General features: G+C 38.0%; 1 pseudogene; it reads left to right on the top strand.

Annotated features, from left to right (window-relative positions):
- Window positions 1-8,418: 8,418 nt before the first annotated feature.
- On the top strand, window positions 8,419-8,927 carry LOC101680990 (annotated as a pseudogene).
- The last annotated feature ends 5,348 nt before the right edge of the window (window positions 8,928-14,275 follow it).

The following is a 14,275-nucleotide window of genomic DNA, read 5'->3' as shown; positions in this document are numbered from 1 at the left end:
TGATCTGCATCAATCCACACGTATTAAGTCAGTGAAAGAGCAGAAATGTAATTTTCCAGAACATGCAACCCTACCGCTCTGCATGCCTCTAATGAGGGAAAGCTAATTATTTTATTATCTTAACATAAACCTCCCCAAATTAAATATTTCCAGGGTTATAAACGGTCTGCCTCTGAGCTTCACGAAAAGCTTAAATCCAGTCATTTCACTTTGGCAGACAACACTCTTGGTCTCCTCAGGGTTCAAATAAAGCTTTGACATCTTTCAGTTTTTTTTTCTTTTCCCATAAAAATAAGGCACTACTGAACTGTTCTCCTTATAGAGAAGAAGGTTCAATACTAATAAATCCTTTTGCCAGAAGGGTTGAGAAATAGTGAAAGAAGCTGGAAGAGCCTTCATTATTCTTTCTTTAAATTCAGCTCTAATTTCATCAGTGTTAACTAATTTCATTTGCACCTATTATACATTTTCATTTCAAATAAATATTAATTAATTAATATGTACCTGTTATACATTTTCATTTTTACCTCTTTCATAAACAAAAACATATATTTATATATTCCCCTTACAAAAGGGGATTGATTCAGTCATTTGATTATTGACCCTTTCTTAGTTCTCTTCTCCTCCAAGCTAAATAAATCAACTATTTTTATTCTTCTTTCCAAAATCTATGTTGCTGGATCTACCAATATTTGTCATGACAAACCCATTCGGGTATAAATTTTCTTTCAATTTATTTAATTCTATGGAATTAAATTTTAGGATAAGAGAGCAAAAGGGTGAATAACCAAGTTTGGCTCCTATACCATCTGTTGTTGAACCCTTAAAAGCCTAGTGTTACCAGATTTCTTTATCCCTTTGTTCCATGGGCAACAAAAAGCCACACTTCTTTTAAGCCAAGTACAATTAAGTCATAAATATCTGTTGCATGATCATCGCAGTTCATTCTTTCCTATGTTTCTTCAAGCCAATTTTTAGTTTTCATTACTTGTTTCTGATGAGATACACTCATATATAAATGTTTTTATTTCCCCCAAAAGTACAATACTTCTCAGTCCTGCTCTCTTTCTTCTTTCTCTCTCTCATGCTGTTTTTTTTTTCCCACAATATCCAGTGCAAATCCATGGTCAATTACTACCCATATTTCCTATTCTTAATTGAAGTTTGAAGGCTTCAGTTGCCTAAAATAAATGAGTTCTCCAGGAACACTGGAGGCAGAGGATAGACCAATGATTGCTCTCTGCAAGAGTGCCTGCCATCACAATAGGCTGAAGTCAAAGAAGGGATGTGTTTCCCCCAGATTTGATTGTTCCTTCTGGGAGGAAATTGACACACATGAGAATTACCAATTCCTTTAGCATATCTTAAAGAGAAGCTCATGGAAAAGTCACAGAGCCCCACAACCTCCCAGATAAGGCTATATGAAGACATTCCATGCCTTACTCAAATCCTCACAATTATTATGTACCCTTATATGAAGTCCTTAAGAATTACTTATGGAAGGAAGGAAGAAAAGAATTATTTACATTATTTATATGGTAACAGTGCTCTTAGTACAACTGACCTGCTGTATGATTTTCTTATCAGTTGTTTTGAAGTTTAAAATCCATGAGTAGCCATTTGGAATTTTTTTTTTTTTAATTGGAAAAAAGCGCTGTGATAGTCTACTGGTCACATTAACTAGATGAGTAAGAGTATTAGATTTCATGAGGGATATAAGTGAATATTATTCTTTTAGGATTTTCTCAATATACTGTATTTTTACTTCTAAGTCCTTGAATTAAGTTTCCAAGCACCCAAATACCATATCTGAATTTTTTTGTTTCTATGTTTGTTGCTTTTTTTTTTTTTTTTCTGTCAGAAGACTCTAAGAATATATGAAGGGGTGGGCACCCAGGAAATGTTTGGGACTGTAATTTGACTGTAATTTGCTTAGAGGTTTAGGAACAGTCAAAAGAGTGCATGTGTTTCTGAATGACTGAAAATAGATGTCTGAGAATCCAGGCTCAGTTCTTCTCAAAATGTCTATCTCATCATGCTGTCTAGGTAAACAGGCTACAGAGAAAACCAATAGCAGTCAGTATAGTGCAGAGTATTAAAAACTAAAAGGAAAAAAAGTTTTGAAAAAGTTTTTTAAAAAGAAGAAAAACTAAGGGAAATTTGGTTTCCAGTTTTCTGAAATTCAAAGGCCTTATCAGAATTCACAAGACAATGTAACTTCCTAGTCTGCAAAGCTCACGTTCCTGGAGGCCCAGGGGGACTCAGCTTTTGAAGCTGCTGCCTACTCCTCTTGACAAGCTCAGTCTGCACTTTAACCGCAAAAAAGAAAAGTAAAGGAGAGAGAGAATTATTCTTTAAATGCTCAGGAAAAGGAAGAGACATTTGCTTTATCATTAGGAATCCGTCTTCCCCGCTGCAGGTAGGAATATTTAGCATTTGGTCGGACAAGCCCCTGAAGAAGATCCATGGAGGATGAGAAAGATACCCTGGGAAGAAAATGAAAATTATCAAGTTCACAGAAGCATCGAATGGTAGTTGCCAGGGGCTGGAGGGAAGGGAAAATAGAGAGATGATGGTCAAAGGATACAAAGTTTCAGTTACACAGGATAAATAATTTCTGGAGATCTACTGCACAATGCAGTGCCTACAGATAATAATAATGTGTTGTATACTTAAAATTTGCAAAATGGGTTGATCTTATAGTAGGTGTTCCTATACACACACACACATACACACACACACACACACAAATGATAATAAAGTGGAAACTTTGGGAGGTGATGAATATGCTTACGGTATTGATGGTAGGGATGGTTGCATCACAGGTATATAGATGATCCCAAATTCATGGAGCTGTATACACTAAATACCTTTTTGTTTGTTTGTTTACATTTCAGTGATACCTCAATAAAGTGGTTAAAAAACTTTTGGCTGGTCATGGAAATGATACTCAAACCTTGGTTGTACTTTCCTGAGGGAAATTTTGCCTCTACAGCAGAGAGAGCAGAAAATGTAGTAACACTGAATTTTCTGTAGGTAATGAGAGTTCAGAAAATTCAGGGACCAAAATTGATTTTTAGAAATTATCCTTAATGGTCAAAATAATTAAGCCAGTTTTTCATGAAGGTCAATATCACATTTAAGGATATAAGGCTGGGGCTCCTGGGTGGCTCAGTTGGTTAAGGAACCTTAGGTCATGATCCCAGAGTTCTGGGATTGAGTCCCTCAGTGGGCTCCCAGCTCCATGGGGAGTCTGCTCTCTGAACTTCTCCCCTCTGTCTGTCTCTCAAAAAAATAAATAAAATCTTTTTTTTTTTTTAATAAAATCTTTTTTTAAAAAAAGGATATCCTGGTGTTTAAAAATTTGGAAAAAATGAGATTATTTCCACCAAACCTGGTAAAAGTAAAAATGTAGTCAAACAGTATTTAACATCATGGAAAAATCAACCAATCTTTACAGAGCAGCCCAACATCTGGAATAAGCACTGAAGGAGGATGGGCATGAAGAAAGGGGTTAGAAATATTGGGATCATAATAAATAATGATAGGACATGGTTCTTATTCATTAAGGGTTTGCATTAAATACAGCACAGGAAAACAACACCTCTGTATTGAAAAATAATAACTACAGGGGAGGGAAATAACTTTAACTGACAACCATATGTTGAACACTGCATTGGGTATTTGATACATATTATCACCTTTTGTTATCCATCCTGTGAGCGGACAAAATATTCCATTTTAACAATAGCTAAAGTGACAGAGTTATTTATGTTTTGCAAATATGTTTCATGGATGCCTTAAGTGTAGACTGAGTATTAAAAAACCTTTAAAAGACAAGAGACTGAACCTTGGACTACCCATATTTGTGTGTATGTGATGTGTATGTGTGTGTTTATGCATGTATGTATACATATACATAATATACATGTATACATATACATAAATTCTGTGAAATGTGCTTCTGTCAGTCTTTTTAGTCACCAAGGTTTTATGTGGGGTTTACAACATCCCTTTGGTATTTTCCAACTTCTGTTGTGAAGGCTGTAGCGTGATGCTTACAGTGCAAGTAGCCTTGTAGTCTGAAATCCCAGCTTGACTACACGGGAACTACATGTCCTTGAGCAAGTTACATAAGCTGCTTTTAGTGTTCTTAACTATAAATGAGAGCTAATGATATCTACTCCACAAGATTTGTGAAGATTAACTATTTAAGCCTGAGCACAGTGACTAGTGTATACAAAAGCACTCAATAAGAGTTTGGTGTTAATTTTATCTGTTTGCTGCTCTGCCTCCAACACTTTGAATTGTAATCATCACAGAGTACACAATCAATAAATACTGGTTGATTGACTGCTCAGATGTGTTACTCATTCCCATTTTTTTTTCCTCCTTAAGGATAAACCTCCTCCACGCCAGACAGTGTAAAATGTATGGAAGGCTTAGCCTATGTCCAAATTGACCTGCTTTGTGTGAGGAGGGGCTGGACCTTCACTCTGGCATGAGAAAATGAGAATCAAACACATGGGAAGAAAGGCTAGAGAGCCTCTCTGTTGAATGAATACAGCAGGCTTCTCTAGCAATGTGCTCTCGTTCAAAGAACCCAGATTCCATTAACTTGAGGTCAGCTACTCTCATTGTACCTCTTGTTTGTCTTCCCTCCCCAGACATTTATTTCCCTGACACTGCAGGGATGCGTTGAGCAAACAAAGGAGAAACAGAGCTGTAACTAACTACTCCCACTGAGCCAACAGGACCCCAGTGTGAAATGAGACCGCTCAAGTTATTATTTTCCTTGCTTAAAGGAAACCCATGGGCCTGGGTGAAAGAAGAGAACAGGGAGAGAAAAGGCCGTGAGTGTGAGAACATGAACTAAGCCCAGGTCCAGAATCAATAATCCTCCCTCTTTTTATAGAGATATGAGCTACTTTCATCTGTTCTATTTCAAGAGCTATATGCCATTGCCAAGGATCCTATTAAAATGTCATCACGTCTACTGCAGGCAAAGCTAATATTTATTGAGAAATTCCCATGGGCCAGTGTTTGTGTATATCACTTTACATACATTGCCACATCCAATCCTCCTAATGGCCCTTGGAAGTGATAAAACCCCAGTTTTCAGATGAGGACACTGAGGCTTGGAAACCTAACCACCAGCTGGAAAACTATGCTAGTGTTGCACCAAGGCTGTCTGACTCCAGAAAGCTTGTATCTTTATCTTAAAACTTGTAGCCATACAAGAATTTTTTGATTTGTTAATTACTTCTTGAAATGAGCAAATCTCCAGAGCATCTGACCATCTTTCTTGTTGCATGGAGTTTTTGTTCATGGTCATATTTATTGAGAAGGGGCATTCATCTATACTTAATCAACCTATGTTCTATTCATTGACAGATGCTTTCTTGAGTGCCTTTTAGGTACTTGTTTAAGCCTATGTGGCTTTTTAAATGACTTTGGCATTAAATAAATACATGAAAAGTTTACTGTAGACGTTCCATTCATTAAAGCGGTAGTGTACAGTACACAAATCTGTTGTCACAGGCATTCATTCATTTAGTTCTCAAACCGAAGCCCTAGGGTAAATTGGTTTTCTCCTACCATTCTCCAGCTGAGAATTAGTGATGCACAAAGCTTGTCAATAGCAAAGCCAGAACCCAAATCCTTTGCTCTTCTGACTCCAAGCCCAGTGCCTTCCCCTCTGAATCACAGCTATCTGCTATGATGACATTGCCCTGGGAATCAATCCAGTATGAACCATCCCCTCCATCAGATGCTCCCTATCAGCAGATGAGCAAAGTATAGCGGCTGGGTTGGTGCTTCATTGTAACTAAATATTCATCAAAAGTGTGCACATTAACAGCCACACACAATAATTAAACCCAAATTAATTTCCTCAGTTAATACATGCCACAGAATTAAATTAAACCTCAACAGAAAACAGGGCAGACTGTAACTATTAATCCTCTCATAAGCAACAATAATTATTTTTGCCAACATTTATTTCATTTGCATATATGATGTTACATTGCAAATTTTCACATATAAGTAACAATTCTCTCTGCTTTGTCAGATTGAGAATTAAGCAATATATTAGTTCACATAATCTGTCAGCAAAAAATTTCCACAGATCCAGTTCAGGAGCAAACTGTTAACATTTGGGGCAGCTGAGTTCATTAATGTTAGTGCTATAATTCACAGGGGACCCATGGATTGCAAATATGTGTGTGGTATAACATACACCCCATTCATCACTGAAGAATAATTTATGATATATAAAAATGCCTATAAGTTGCATATGAAATACTTCAAAAATTAATATAGCTATCATTTTATATAATTATTATGGAGATCAATCATGGTTTTCTCTCATTGGAAAATTATGTTTGTAAACTTCACTGATTTTTTTCAGAATTTTTCAGTAAATTCTTACTGGAGATGTCTTATGTAAGCAGAGCTATTGGCCATGGGAATATAACAGTGCAAAAATAGCCACAGTGCCTTTCCTCAAAAATCTTGCTTTTAGTGGGAGACAGACATAGCTATGGATAGATACTAAATAGTTCATGCTAAAGTAGATAATGTCCACTTCAGGAAACAAGAAGTGCCTGAGAAAGCAATATGAATCGGTTATTGGTGAGATTGTGAAACTCTGAACAAGTCATTTCACCTGTCTAAACTTTAGTTTCCTCATCTGTAAAAGCAGGCGTGAGGTGTAGATAAATATATATACATATGTATATGTATATATATTTATATATATATATGATGATTATATCTTCTGCATTCAGTGCAAGTTCTCTATTTATCAAGCATTGTATTAAATACTTTGCATGTTTTCCCTCCTTGATCAATCCTATAAGGTGAAATTAACATTATCACTAGTGTCATCTTATAGGGTTAGAGAGGTTAACTATGATCACACAGCCGGTAGGGGTATGGCAGGATTTGAATTTGGTTAAGAGGAGTTTAGAAGTACACCTATTTACTATTAAGTCATTTGTCCAAGTATGGAATTCAGAGACAGACATTAGCATATTTCTCATGCAACCTCATCAACAACCAGGACAGGTGGGCCTGATTGGCTCAGTTGATTAAGCGTCTGCCTTGGGCTTGGGTCAACATTCCAGGGTCCTGGGATGGAGACCTACTTCAGGCTCCCCCGTCCCCGCCTCTGTCTGCCACTCCGCCCACTTGTACTCCCTATCAAATAAATAAATAAAATCTTAAACAAACAAACAAAACCCCAATCAGGACATTCATAAAAAAGAGTAGCCAGTCTTTTTCCTTCCCAACTACCAACTACCAACTAACATTTTATATTTTAACTGGTAGTTCAACCATGCCAACAAAACAACAAAACAAAACAAAACAAAAAGACAAACACACAAAACACATAATGAAACTCTTAGTAAAATGTTGTTTCTAATGGGTGCAGTTCTGCAGTTTTCATACAAAGCATATGCAATTATTGAGAAGAAACATATGTGAACTCTAGCACAGAGCTGTCTCTTGGCAACTGATTAATATTTCCTTGGCTATGAGTTTATCATGGAGTTAGGAGTCCTTTATAAATAGAATCTAGAATCTAGAAGACTGTCACCCTCTTACTATTCAAGTACCAAATTTTATTAAAGAAATGGAAAAAAAATAAGGAAATGGGAAAACAATGTCTGTAACTTTGGGCTAGGATAGCTACTAAGTAAATAAAAGCATTAGTTGTCTACATGGAATCCTGCCAAATAATATTTTTCAAGATATGCCTTAATACTTTCTTAAATAGGCAAATAAATAAATAAAAGGACACAGAAAGAGAATAGTATAAAGAAACCCTACAGTCCTTTCACTGAGAATTTCAGTGGTTGTAGCATATTGCAAAGATCAACATCCCATATAAGGTTTATATCCACAGTTTCTACAGACCTTTTAACACAAATAGAAAATGTGGCTACCACACGGTTGAATTGCTCTAACATAGTCTATTTGAAAATGCAATGGATTCCAGTTTTTATCTTCCCAGAGGAGAAAGAATTGACCTTCTGGTCTTGTGTATCATTTCAGCTTCCTTGACAGAGGCTCTTTCCTTCCTTCCAGTGTTTGCGTCTTCATCATAGGAGAACCAGTCCTCCTTCTGATGGCTCCTGATTTCTGTGTGGTAATCAATATGGCTTAAGGGAAGTTCATTAATTTTCAGAGGGGTATATGACCTAGGCAAGATGTGCTTCTTATTCCACTGGAGAACAGTGGTGGTTATTGCTACTTGCCAAGACACTGAGCTAAAAGGGAGATTAGAATGGTATTGAAAGCCCACATACCCAAATATTTCTTGCCATAGAATAAACAAACAAATTGTGACATGGTCATAAAATGGAATATGAGATCGAACCCTACAAATGACAAAGACTGTATGAACTGGTCAAAATGGCAAGCAGGCCCACTGTTGCAGCATCAGAATGGTGGCAGGAGGGTATTTGAAAATGGTATTATTGAAGCACTGGGTGGCTCAGTCAGCTAAGCCTGGCTAGGGTCATGATCCAGGGGTCCTGGGTTCGAGCCCTGCATCGGTTCTGCTCAGTTGGAAGTCTGCTTCTCTCTCTCCCTTTGCCCCTCCCCCTGCTTGTGCTCTCTCTCAAATAAATAAATGAAATCTTTAAAAATAGAAAATGGTATTACAATGCTGTAAGGATCAGTACACTGGGGTTAATGCAAGATTATACATTATGTGAGAATGATGATGTGAAAGGCTTCCCAAGAACCTTCAGAATGACGGGATGTTTTGCATAAATAGAGCACTGAACCTGCCCATGAGAAAGCAGATCTTACCTAAAAAACAGTGAACAAAATATGAGGATACCCCCCTCTACCTTGAGGCATATCTGAAAGAAATTATCCGGGAAAGAAAAGAGAAAAAAGAATGGGCAAAGAAATAATCATGGAGCTGAAATCCATGATTGCAGCTGCCCTCTAATATTTTTAAGAAGTTGGATAAACCTGGGGTGCCTGAGTGGTACAGTCTATTAAGCATCTGACTCCTGGTTTCAGCTCAGGTCATGATCTCAAGGTCATGGGATCCAGCCCTGTGGCGACTCTATACTAGTGCAGAGTCTGTTTGAGATTCTTTCTCCCTCTTGCTCTGCCCCTTCCCCTGCACTCTTTCTCTTTCTTTCAAAAATAAATAAAATATTTTTTTAAAAAGGTGGGTAAATCAGAAATGTATGTTTTAGAACTATTTGAGCTGCAAATGTATTATTTTACATAAATGTGTATTATTTAAAAAAAAAAAAAGAGCATAAGCTATTACTGACCCTATAGCATGGATGAATCTCACAAATGACAAACTAGCTCAGAAAAAACAGAAACAAAAGAGCACTAGTTGTATGACAGCACTGCACTTACATGAAGTTCAAAGCCAGGCAGAACCAATCTGTGGCAGAAGTCGGGATAGTGCCCTTCCCAGAGGCAGTACTGCCTAGCAGGGTATCAGTGGAACTTCTGGGGGCTGGCAAGGCGCTACTTCCCAAACCAGGTTCTACACATGGGCACACTTATTGTATGTAAGACATCAGGCTGTACATTTAAGATCATACTGTTCTTGAGATATGTTAGACGTCAAAGAAATACTTGCTTAAAAAACATCCTCGTTGCAAACACACACACTGGCAACAAACTGAACCTTTCTCCTGGATGTAATCTAAAGATTCACTTCCACCCCTTAAGAAATGCTGCCTAAAGACAAAGAAATAACAATAGTATACATAACAGACCAACCAAGGGTCCCTATCTGCAGGATGACCATTTTCCCAAGGCTGAGTTGGTAACCTTCTCCTACACTTTCAGAGGACCACAGGGCTTCCTTGGAGCACAGGTTCTATCTCTTTGTATTGACATGATTATTTCTGAGCCTGCCTCCACCAAACTCACTTCCTTGAGCACATGAGGTCAATCTTTAACTGCAGGACCTTAGCACCAAACAGGGTACCTGACAGATAGGGATGCTCCATAACCACCTGTGGGATGAATGAATGCATGAAGATATGAGTTCATCCTACAGACATAAACTGTACTGAGCTGGCAGAAAAGAGAATAAGGACATGTGTCTGGCTATGGCGAGCAACTGCACATAAATCCTCACACAAGCATATTTCCAAGTTTGAAGAGAAAGGAGAACTGGGGTACTAATAATCAGCCTGAAACCCACTGGAGGACCGCAGCTATGACTTTGCCTTAAAAGGGCCTTGACTGGAACTATACAGAGTCTGATACTTTTTACTATTTAAAGGGCCCAAGGTGGTGCTAGAGCTGTAATATCAGTAATGAAAGCAAATGTGTGAGCTGCTTGGACTTATTAAAGATAAGTTATTCCAGATGCATTCAGAATAAGTACACATGGAGAGGTAGAACCATTTTTTTTTTTTTTAATCCTTGCTGGGGATGAGTCAGAGAAATAAGGATGTCTGAATTCTCCAGATAAAGCTCCAAACATCTTATAGCCACTAATTTACAAATTTTCTGTTCTGTAGGCAGAACCAATATCTTGTGTCATAAGTGTGCCATATTTAGTATGATCTAATGTTACAAATGTCCCAACAACCTTAGCAAAGTACCAGGTGTCCACCACACATTCAATAAATGAAATGTTTTATATCAAACCCAACCACTGTGTGCCATTAAAAAGTAAGAGAAAGAAAGAAAAAGAGAGAGGGAAAGAGAGAGAGAATGAGAGAAAGAGAGAGTGTGTGTGTGAGAAGGGAAGGGAGGAAAGAGGGAAGAATAGCATGCAAGAAAGAGAGAAGACAGAAGAGAGACAGAGACAGGGAGGTAAAAACGTAAAGACAGACAGGAAGGAAAGAAGAGAAGAAAAAAGAAAATGAGGGAAAGAGAGAGAAAGAGAAAAAATAGGAGGAAGCAAAGTGGGCATCAGAAAGACAGTAGACTCTATAAAACATTTTGGAGGTTTAACAAAAGTGAAAATTTAAAAATTAACCAACAAGGTGAATTCTAAATGTTCAATAATAAAAGATGGTGTTATTAAATTAAAGCTAATGATGCTAACACAGATCTAAAAGGGAAGGACAAATGATGATAGAATGTAATTACTTTATTGTCTGGTACTATGGAAATTTCTGCTTAGATGTTCAGATCTCTGAAATGATCTGAGCTACAGCTAGAATCGAAGGAGGGGGTAGACTGTGGAGAAATGCACCAGACTGGAAAGTCATCACCAAGGAAGGGAGTTCATTCAACATCCTGTTCTTCAGATTTGGGAAAATATGAACTCAAAAGAAAAGTTATCCTTACCAAAAGACAAGCAAGGAAGCCCATGAAACTGTAATTAGAGGGCTGATATAAATACTATTGTCCAGGCTATCAGAAATGATGTCGTAATGCCTAATTCTATAAATTCTTGTTATCCATTCATTGTAGATAGCCTGCTGTTAACTTTTGAAAGGAACTTTCTTACTTTCACACATCATTTCACACTATAGCTTGGTATATAGGATAAAAGCAACCAAAGTGACTAAATAAAGGAGCTAGATAATATATGGTTATCTCTCAGTGGTAGACTGTATTACTATTTGCCCCCAAATTCTTTCTTTAGCATGTTCCTCCCTAAGGGTGAATTATATGTTCCTACTCTGCTGAACTCAAGATATTTCATTTTATTTAATCGGAATAAGGCAGAAGTGACATATATCTTTTCCAAGTAGAAGCTCTACAGCCAGGATTTGAGTGCCATGTTTCTTTTCCTGCTGACACAATAATCAAAATGTTCTTGATAGAACCTCCTCCATCAACCTAGGCACCAGAGTGAACACAACATGAAGCAGAGCCACAGCTCACCCACAAAGAATATACAGTGTCCTTTGATTTTTATAAGCCATTGAGACTAGTTGGTATCACAGAATAATTTACTGTGTCCTGAATGATACAATACCAAAATAAGAGAAAGAAAAATGAAGGCCAAATACATACATGCATCCATTTGTCCTACTAACAGCTATCAAATACATTCAATGTGATACCCCCCAGCTCAGTGCTGAGGAAAAAATTATGAACAAGATTTCTCTTCAAAGACAAAGAGACTAGATTTCTAGAATCTCACAGGTAAGGAAACAACATGGGTTTGAGCATTCTGGAGAACTGCAGAGCAAGGTGCATCATCAGGAGAGCATCACCAGAGAGACATCTTTGGAGGGGACATTCCTAAGAGAGTAGGTAGTATCACTCAAATAGAGGTGGAACTGAAAGGGAGATTTTGCATATGGGAATAATGGGAGGTTAGAAAAATTAGTTAGGTCGGGGAAGAAAACCCTTAGAGACAAACTGAGACACAGAGACAATGGGAAATTAATAGATTTTTTTAAACATAACATAAGAATTTTTAGGTGCCTTCAAAGAGATACAGAGAGAAATAACTGGACTGGGGATAAAAGCTAAGTCCACTTTTTTGGTCTTATAAGATTTTATCAGGACTTATGGTGTCATTAAAGTCAAAATGATGCCTTGAGAAAATTATGTATTGAAGCCAATAATTTCAATCTCATATATTGTAAACACTAAGAATCTGTGGTTTATGAGATAAATGTCAGAGTGCCATGTCCACCATGAATACACAATGTTTGTTCAGTAATAGCCAAAAAAAAAAAAAAAAAAGATCATATAGAAATTTAAGAAGATAGGAGGAGTCAAGATGGTGGAGAAGTAGCAGGCTGAGACTACTTCAGGTAGCAGGAGATCAGCTAGATAGCTTATCTAAAGATTGCAAACACCTGAAAATCCATCGGCAGATCAAAGAGAAGAAGAACAGCAATTCTGGAAACAGAAAAACAACCACTTTCTGAAAGGTAGGACTGGCGGAGAATTGAATCCAAAGCGAGGGGAAGATAGACCCCGGTGGGAGGGGCCGGCTCCCGGCAAGCGGCGGAGCAATGGAGCACAAAATTAGGACTTTTAAAAGTCTGTTCTGCTGAGGGACATCGCTCCAGAGGCTAAACCAGGGCGAAGCCCACGCGGGGTCAGCGTGGCCTCAGGTCCCGCAGGGTCACAGAAGGACCAGGGGTGTCTGAGTGTCGCAGAGCTTGCGGGTATTGGAACGGGAAAGCCGGCTACAGAGACAGAGCCGACAGTAAGCTCACAGCTCGGATTAGCTTGAACAGGTCGCAGGCTCGGTGAGCTCGGAGCACGGCCGGAGGTCAGGCAGACGAGAGTCACTGGCGCTGTTCTCTGAGGGCGCACTGAGGAATGGGGCCCCGGGCTCTCGGCTCCTCCGGGCAGGAGACCAGGAGGCCGCCATTTGTATTCCTGTCCTCCAGAACTCTATGGAAAGAATCAGGGAACAAAAGCTCCTGAAAGCAAACCAGAGCGGATTACTCAGCCTGGCCCCTGATAAGGGCAGTGAAATTCCGCCTGGGGCAAAGACACTTGAGAATCACTACAAGAGGCCCCTCCCCCAGAATCAACAAGAAATCCAGCCAAGAAAAAGTTCACCTACCAAGCAGTGCAGTTTAAATACCAAGGAGAGCAGCAGAATTCCGGAGGAGGAGAAAGCAAAGCACATAACTCATGGCTTTCTCCCTGTGATTTTTTTAGTCTTGCAGTTAATTTAATTCTTTCCTTTTTCATTTTTTTTTCTCTTCTTCTGCTAAAATTTTTTTTAACTTTTACTCTTTTTATTTTTAACTTTTTTAACTAGTTTATCTAATATATATATATATTCGTTTTTATACTTTTCTTTATTTTTAATTCTTTTTAATTTAATTCTTCATTGTTTAATTCTTTTCTTTTTTTTTTCTTTTTCTTTCTTTTTGAAGCCCTTTTTATCCCATTTCTCCCCCATCACAATTTGGGATCTCTTCTGATTTGGTTAAAGCATATTTTCCTGGGGTTGTTGGCACCCGTTTAGTATTTTACTTGCTCCTTCATATACTCTTAGCTGGACAAAATGAAAAGGTGGAAAAATTCGCCACAAAAGAAGAACAAGAGGCAGTACCGAAGGCTAGGGACCTAATCAATACAGACATTGGTAATATGTCAGATCTAGAGTTCAGAATAACAATTCTCAAGGTTCTAGCCAGGCTAGAAAAAGGCATGGAAGATATTAGAGAAACACTCTCCGGAGATATAAAAGCCCTTTCTAGAGAAATAAAAGAACTAAAATATAACCAAGTTGAAATCAAAAAAGCTATTAATGAGGTACAATCAAAAATGGAGGCTCTCACTGCTAGGATAAATGAGGCAGAAGAAAGAATTAGTGATATAGAAGACCAAATGACAGAGA

Source organism: Mustela putorius, unplaced genomic scaffold, assembly GCF_011764305.1.
Source record: "Mustela putorius furo isolate JIRA1106 unplaced genomic scaffold, ASM1176430v1.1 tig00003850_pilon_pilon_pilon, whole genome shotgun sequence".
Taxonomy (NCBI): domain Eukaryota; kingdom Metazoa; phylum Chordata; class Mammalia; order Carnivora; family Mustelidae; genus Mustela; species Mustela putorius.
This window is presented reverse-complemented; position numbering and strand designations above follow the sequence as displayed.